The following is an 8,994-nucleotide window of genomic DNA, read 5'->3' on the forward strand; positions in this document are numbered from 1 at the left end:
ACAGACGCTTTCTGTCCGTGTGCTTCGGATGTGTGCGCTCAGAAAACCGTATATCAGAAGTTTAAACTTATATGGTTTATAACGTATGATTTCAGCACGAAAAACATGATAATCAGAACCAAAACAGATGTTTTTAGCAGATACGAGCTGTAATGGCACAGCTTAGTGATGTGTCGTTCGCAAACGAGCCGGCAGCCTATTCTTTGTGGCGAACGAGAAGAGCTAACTCCCGTCGGGGTGAGCCGAATCTTCAGCCGGAGCCTTCTATTTTAGCCCAATTTAAATTGTGAATAGTTTGTGTGTTGGTAAGAATTTTTTTTATTTAGTGTTTTCATAAAAGCCTTATTTTTATGCATTTTTTTCGTTAAAAAATAAGAAAATACACATGCAGCTAATCACATGGGAGGACAGACTAAGATTATACCATTATGTGAAAGAAGGAAGGGCGACACATGCTCCGAAGATAGCGAGTGTAGTGGTAAAGGCCAGGTACACAGAGCGATAGAGAGAGACGGGGGAGCCAGATTTAAACGCAAGGGCGCTGGTTAAGGTAATGGTAGGAAGACACTGCATTGTTGCAACATCGCTCCCCTCAGAGAGAGTCTTCTCAAAAACAGGTCAAATAATCACAGAGAGGAGAAATCGCATCAGCACATCCAAGCTGAGACATCTGATATTTCTGAATGCCAACCTGCACTAAAGACTAAAGTGTCTTAATGTTAAGACTTTTGCCTTTATTTATTTGTTTGCTGTGGTTCTGTGTTCAATTGTTCAATTAAAGTTGTATTAAAATGTTAAATAATAGTATCTGTGCATTTTTATTTTTTTTTGTAAGAAAGAAAACTGCATAAAAATAAGGCTTTTATGAAAACACTGAATAAAAAAATTGCTTACCAACTCACAAACCATTCACAATTGCTAAATTGGGCTAAAATAGAAGGCTCTGAGTGATACTAAATAAAGAGCCATTTGGGAGCCGTAAGAGCCTCCTCTACGGGAGCCGAGCCAAAAGAGCCGAATCTTTGAAAAGAGTCGCACTTCCCATCACTAGCGCAGCTCTATTCTGGAAAAGAGGGCGGGGAGCCGCAGCTAATTTGCATTTAAAGACACAGGTCCGAAAAACAGCGTGTCTCTGCTTCCACTCAAAATAGGCATTTTCAAAATGATATAATAAATGATCTGTTGAGTATATTGAGCTGAAATTTCACAGACACCTTCTGGGGACACCAGAGACTTATATTACATATTGTAAAAAGGGGCATAATATGTCTTCTTTAAAGCGTTCAAACACAAGACGTGGAAAAACTCAACTGAGTACTCGCGCACCGTGTTCGGTGTGCACGCAGAGAGCCGCGTCTCACGGACAGCAATACCGAACCGAGCTCTCCTTTGCGTCCTCCTGCACCTGAATGAACAAATGCAAATCGCAGTTTAAACATGCAACCAGAAAAAGATGTGAAAGAGCCCAATTCAGCACCCGCGCGTGGTGTTCTGTGCGCACAGTGCGCACGCAGATAGACACGTCTCAAAGCGCTTGAACACCTCATTTGCCTCTTCTTGCTCTTGTACCGACAAATACATATAAAATTATGTCAAAATACCCGTCTTGGAGAGTATCCTAGAAAAAACTGTCGGTTATGTCTAAAGTGAAAGTAAACAGTGGAGAAAGAAATAGGATGTGTATCATTATAATGGATGCATTGTCTCTTAAAGTGACCGCGCATAATTTACTAGCTGCTGTCGGTGTCCTTAATGTTAATCCAAATTGGTAGGTATACGTTAAAAACACATGCATACACTTTTCTTCATCGTATACATATTATTTTAACGTAACTTGTTCACTTTCCCAGTAAAGCTGTGTTAATTAGTTCCAATCGGACTGCCAGCGCCGCTGCTGGAGGAAAAAGCCGATTAACACAGTTTGACTCGGAAACTGAGCTCTCGCTCAGATATTTGCTCCGATACTCTTTAGCTTGCAAGTAACATCAGACTAAAACGTACAAAAAGTGATTAAAAAGTCGAAAATTAAAATGAACCTACCATAGCCTACTCTCTTGTAGGCTTTCATCTTCTGTCACAGAGCCGTTGCGCGAGGAGGTGTGTGGTTGTTTTTCGCGGTCATTTGGTACAACTGGGTATTTTATGAATTTATACCACCTTTTGGTGGATTTTTATTGATAGAGAAATCTGTTGAGGATGAGATGTGAACCAGCTTTCCCAGGATTGCTATAGATAGAGGTGCTGGAGTCAGATGGCTACTCTTCCCAATTGGCATAAGTTGGGTTTCATTCCTCATGTCCTCAGCAGTGGTAAGGCTTTGAGTAGATTTTGAAATTGCAAAATCCATCATTTTCCTGTTCCTGCTCAAAACCAAGACAAAATTGGAAAATAATTAATCAAATCGCAGTTTTTTCTATTTCTATAAAACCTGAGCAATAAAATCCTCAGAAATGTTCACGTTTGCTCAAGCATGTTGCCAAATAATGTATACTTTCAAAATAGGCCTACTTTGTCAATGCCAAAAATATAAGAACATGTGTTTTCAGTGGTCTTTCAAAATTTGCTTTGCTTGAGAAAACATGAAAATATTTAGATACAACTTTTTTTGGTGATTTTTGGTAATCGATATCTGACACTAACTTTTTCAACTTCTGCTCTTGGCTAGAGAGAAAGATAGTTTATGATTAAAAACATCAATGAGTAGAAAGTGTTGTAATGGTGGATACAATTCAGTGTGCTCTATGGAGAGATCATACTTTATATAAAAAAATATATATAAAATAATTTAAAGAAGTGTGCATAGATTTAAGAGGCTTTATTTACAATTACTACAGTTTTCAATAATCCCGTGGAGAGATCACATAATCACATGAGATTAGTTTAAATATCTTTTCAGTCATAATATGCAATTAATATGAGCAATGAAAAAATGTTGTCCAGAAATGATGTCAACTTCTGCCAGCAGAACAATAACATATTGAAAACTAGCTCTATAGATCATTTGCACACTTGTAAATGGCTGGCTAAATGAATGTCACAATCACAGGAGAACACGTAGGTAAGTGAACATAACAACAGCAGGTTTATTCAGGTGAATGGCAGATGAAGACAAGACAGCAATAGGCAGGTGAGCATCCAAGTTTCAGAGATTAGTCTTTGGTAACTTAGCTTTGTATTAACAGATTATCCTTTCTTTGTTCTTAGGTGGCAGGCATTGGAAGAGGATCGCGGGAGCTCTGGAGAATGAAGACGAGGACACTGAAGAACGGGCAGGTAAGTAGACATAGAGTAGGCAGGGATGTGCTCAGACATTTTGAGGGGCAGGGGCTCAAGTGGAAAAAAAAGAGCACTTCTCATTTTTTTTCCCTAAACAAAACGTTAAATATATTAGGGGTGTGCGATATTGACAAAAAATATATATCTCAATATTTTCTGTATTTTTATTGATAACGATAATTAGACGATATTACGATGTTATTGTGCTGATATCTTAAGGACTAACGTGGACAGCTGACTCCTAAAGTTTTTGATATTCTGCATATTCTGTGTGGTGATCAGTTCACAGCAGTGATAGAAATTATCTTTTCCAATACATTTAAATTTATTTTATTCCTTTTATGGGCATTTTTACCTTTATAGAGCCCTTTTTTCTAAAAGTGTGCATCATCTTTTCAGTCAAATTCTTAAACTGAATCAGTCAATTAGAATAATAAGTCATTTGGGCTGTTACCAATCAAATGAAATCAGTATTGACAAAATTAATCTTTGCAATGCAGAGAAAACACAGAAGCTACATTAGAAGTGGCATTTAGATGCATTTACACACTGTTTAATGCAGTTACAAATGAATTAATACTATTTTAAACATAAAATGTTGAATAATTAAAATGAAAAAAAAAAAAAAATATATATACTTTAAATGTGAAATTAAAGTATGTTTAAAGTATGCTGCCTTGTAGGTGGCAGCAAGTTACTGTTAATAAGTGAGTCATTGCGACTGAACCGAATCATTTAAACGGTTGATTCAATCAGGAACAAAACAGCGTCAAGTTGCTCAGAGACAGGAAATGGAATTATATTGGTTGGCGAAATAGAGCAAAAACAGTCAATATCCAGACCTCTATAATAACAGACGGCTGCAATAATGCTCTCTTCTATTGTCTGATTCAACCAGACGTGCCTATAAGCTCTTCGCTGATTGGCTTGCGCGAGAACGCGTCAGGCGAATTTTCCGCTCACACCAGATGCGAAGCGAATATGCGTATCGCGTCACTCGCGCGAATAAAAACAGCGCAATAAACCGTGGTGGAGATAACTCCAATCGCTGTTTTGTACCTGTTGTCAAAAAGTCCCAAATACAATGGAAAGCCAAACGCCGACGTGTCTGGGTTCACAGCACCATCCAGAGGAGGATGAATAACGTTAGGATCCTGTATTAATGTGTGGGTTACATTTTACTACTGTATATATACACTGATATTACTGTTATTTTTTATTATTGATAGCAGCATCTCTGTAGCCATGCTAATAAAATACAACTACCACTACAACTGATTTTAATTGTTTTCTATGCTCCAGACCTATATAATAACAGATGGCTGCAATAATGCTCTCTTCTATTGTCTGATTCAACTAGACGTGCCTATCCACCTTTTTCTTCAACGCGGAAGTAAGCCTATGGGTGAGACTTCCGGTTCATTAGCCGCTATAGGTAAATAACTAGGAGAATAACAACGTGCAGTAAACGGTAAAACTGTTTGCACTACAAACCAGTGTGTTCATAATTAAAATAATACATTGAAATAATATGATAAGACACACCAACTTTCAATATCAAGCAGCAAAACTAACTGTTTTGCTCAGCTAAAAATAGCTGGAAGGAGTGGACGCAGATGAGACCGGAAGCCAGACCCATATAAGAGCACTTCTCATTTTTTTTCCCTAAACAAAACGTTAAATATATTAGGGGTGTGCGATATTGACAAAAAATATATATCTCAATATTTTCTGTATTTTTATTGATAACGATAATTAGACGATATTACGATGTTATTGTGCTGATATCTTAAGGACTAACGTGGACAGCTGACTCCTAAAGTTTTTGATATTCTGCATATTCTGTGTGGTGATCAGTTCACAGCAGTGATAGAAATTATCTTTTCCAATACATTTAAATTTATTTTATTCCTTTTATGGGCATTTTTACCTTTATAGAGCCCTTTTTTCTAAAAGTGTGCATCATCTTTTCAGTCAAATTCTTAAACTGAATCAGTCAATTAGAATAATAAGTCATTTGGGCTGTTACCAATCAAATGAAATCAGTATTGACAAAATTAATCTTTGCAATGCAGAGAAAACACAGAAGCTACATTAGAAGTGGCATTTAGATGCATTTACACACTGTTTAATGCAGTTACAAATGAATTAATACTATTTTAAACATAAAATGTTGAATAATTAAAATGAAAAAAAAAAAAAAATATATATACTTTAAATGTGAAATTAAAGTATGTTTAAAGTATGCTGCCTTGTAGGTGGCAGCAAGTTACTGTTAATAAGTGAGTCATTGCGACTGAACCGAATCATTTAAACGGTTGATTCAATCAGGAACAAAACAGCGTCAAGTTGCTCAGAGACAGGAAATGGAATTATATTGGTTGGCGAAATAGAGCAAAAACAGTCAATATCCAGACCTCTATAATAACAGACGGCTGCAATAATGCTCTCTTCTATTGTCTGATTCAACCAGACGTGCCTATAAGCTCTTCGCTGATTGGCTTGCGCGAGAACGCGTCAGGCGAATTTTCCGCTCACACCAGATGCGAAGCGAATATGCGTATCGCGTCACTCGCGCGAATAAAAACAGCGCAATAAACCGTGGTGGAGATAACTCCAATCGCTGTTTTGTACCTGTTGTCAAAAAGTCCCAAATACAATGGAAAGCCAAACGCCGACGTGTCTGGGTTCACAGCACCATCCAGAGGAGGATGAATAACGTTAGGATCCTGTATTAATGTGTGGGTTACATTTTACTACTGTATATATACACTGATATTACTGTTATTTTTTATTATTGATAGCAGCATCTCTGTAGCCATGCTAATAAAATACAACTACCACTACAACTGATTTTAATTGTTTTCTATGCTCCAGACCTATATAATAACAGATGGCTGCAATAATGCTCTCTTCTATTGTCTGATTCAACTAGACGTGCCTATCCACCTTTTTCTTCAACGCGGAAGTAAGCCTATGGGTGAGACTTCCGGTTCATTAGCCGCTATAGGTAAATAACTAGGAGAATAACAACGTGCAGTAAACGGTAAAACTGTTTGCACTACAAACCAGTGTGTTCATAATTAAAATAATACATTGAAATAATATGATAAGACACACCAACTTTCAATATCAAGCAGCAAAACGAACTGTTTTGTTCAGCTAAAAATAGCTGGAAGGAGTGGACGCAGATGAGACCGGAAGCCAGACCCATATCATTTACAAATGGCCGCGCCCATTTTTACGACAAGAAAAAGGTGGATAAGCTCTTCGCTGAAAACGCGTCAGGCGAATTTTCTGCTCAAGTTGAAATTTTTGAACTTGCGCGAAAGACCGAAGGCGAATGAGGCGAATGAGGCAAATATCTCGCGTTCGCTGCAAACGAGTCGCACATTTCGCGTCATTCACGTCGCCTGGTGCGAATTCGCCTCTATTCGCGTCTTTGCATGGACTTTGTATGTAATCTACTCGCGCAAATAATCAAATTCGCGTTTGGTGCTGCACACATCTGGATATTTGGGTTAAACTCTTCTGGAACAGTGTTGTAAATAAAACTTAACCACTGATTTGTAGTCGTGTGACGACCCCGGGCTGGACTCCGCTTCGTCAACGGTGAAAGCCGATCCGGCGATCCACAGCAAGAAGTTGATGTATTCCCTCTAGCGACCAGCACAGATCAGCTCTAGGCAGCGGCAACAATACTACAGTGAGAATAAAAGTTTCTTTCTTTGCGTGAACATTTGGGCGGCGTTATGCAAATCTTCCCACGTAGTGAGGTAGATATGTGGGGGCGTGTTAGAACGAGCCGTTTTAGGTAGGTGTGGCTGACTCTGAACTTTTATAAAGAATATCTCTTTGGATTTGAGACTTTAGTCTTTGCAACTTTACAGATCTTCTTTATGCACCAAGAGCTTGTAACACTCCAAAGAGAAAGGAAAAATTGAAATTGCATCATATAACCCCTTTAAAGGTGGGGTATGTATTTTTTCAAAAACGCTTTAGAAAACTGAGTCGGGCCGAGTACCAAAACAAACTTGTAAGCAGTAAGCAGTTAGGGGCATGTCTACTCATGTCATGATGGGGAGGAGAGAACGCTCAGTGCACAGAATGGATATTAGCCGAGCCAATCGACGACAGAACGATTGAGATGGCGGATAAAAAACAAAAGAGGAAAACGTCTGTGGAACAAAAGAAGGCTTACGATAGGGCAAGAAGTAGGACCCGTGTAAATATCGGATCAGCTTTCCAGCGCTGGAGAGAACTCAAGGAGTGGGAAGGCCTGCGATAGGACGCCGAGGTTGCTTTGTTTCTTCTCGATAGGTGAGTAACATTGGTTTTGCTTTCACTTATTGATGACATCATACCCTTGGCCGGCTGGCACAGCAGATTCCACCATAATTTTTGCCTGGGTTGCATACGTATGTGTAGGACAGAGCTATCAAATTAGGGGAGAGACCCTTTTGGGGTAGGGGCGTGTTTGTTTTGGTGATTTGAAATATCAACATTGGCTACCAGAAATCATTTACCCCACCTTTAATTTAAAAAGAACTGGACAAGGGCTATTTAATTGGTCTTTTTCATACCTCCCCGTTTAATGCATACCGTGTCAGTCCCATAGGGGTAGCTACCGGAAAATACTAGTGTTGGGTCGTTCTTGAACCTTTAATGTGATTCGGGAAGAGCGAGTCGTCTCGGGGAGTGATTCGTTCAGTCGCGCATGTGCAACATCCTATAGGTTCTGTATTGGAATTAGTCAAGTAGTTCACCTGTTTCGAGTCTTCGGGTTTTTCGAGTCATCCGTTCATCACGTGACAGCCCCATAAGCTTAACCAATGCAGTCTGAGCCGGAAAGAGAATTGATTAGTTCATCTGTCGAGTCTTCGGGTTTGAGTCATTCGTTTATCTCGTGACAGCCCCGTAAGCTTAACCAATGCAGTCTGAGCCGGAAAGAGAATTGATTAGTTCATCTGTCGAGTCTTCGGGTTTGAGTCATTCGTTTATCTCGTGACAGCCCCGTAAGCTTAACCAATGCAGTCTGAGCCGGAAAGAGAATTGATTAGTTCATCTCTCGAGTCTTCGGGTTTGAGTCGTTCGTTTATCTCGTGACAGCCCCGTAAGCTTAACCAATGCAGTCTGAGCCGGAAAGAGACTTAATAATAATAACCAACTCTTTATTATCTTTGTTACAACATTCAGTGTTATGGAAAAGAACCATCATGACAGAAATTCACACATTTATAATCTGTAAGAAGTAAAAAGCTACAATTTGAGACCAGAAACGCATCACGTAACTGTAAATAATAATAATAGTATATATAGTAAATAATAATTATAATAATGATAATAATAATAATAATAATAACTATGCATCCGTTTGTAAGGAAGCTTATAAATGAACAAATTTCTCTATCCAATGCTGTCACGTCACGTGACAAAAGAACGAACGATTCGAAAGACTCGGGAGATTAACTAATCAATTCTCTTTCCGGCTCAGACTGCATAGTGTAACGCTTATGGGGCTGTCACGTGATGAACGAGCGACTCAAACCCGAAGACTCGAGAGATGACCTAATCACTTCTCTTTCCGGCTCAGACTGCATTGGTTAAGTTTATGGGGCTGTCACGTAATGAACGAACGACTCAAACCTGAACACTTGTCAGATAAGAGGTGAGGTGAGCTAATCATAGACTGAAGACCCAGGTAAACAATGAATTAAT

Source organism: Sinocyclocheilus grahami, unplaced genomic scaffold (genome assembly GCF_001515645.1).
Source record: "Sinocyclocheilus grahami isolate Dianchi unplaced genomic scaffold, SAMN03320097.WGS_v1.1 scaffold2426.1, whole genome shotgun sequence".
Lineage (NCBI taxonomy): Eukaryota > Metazoa > Chordata > Actinopteri > Cypriniformes > Cyprinidae > Sinocyclocheilus > Sinocyclocheilus grahami.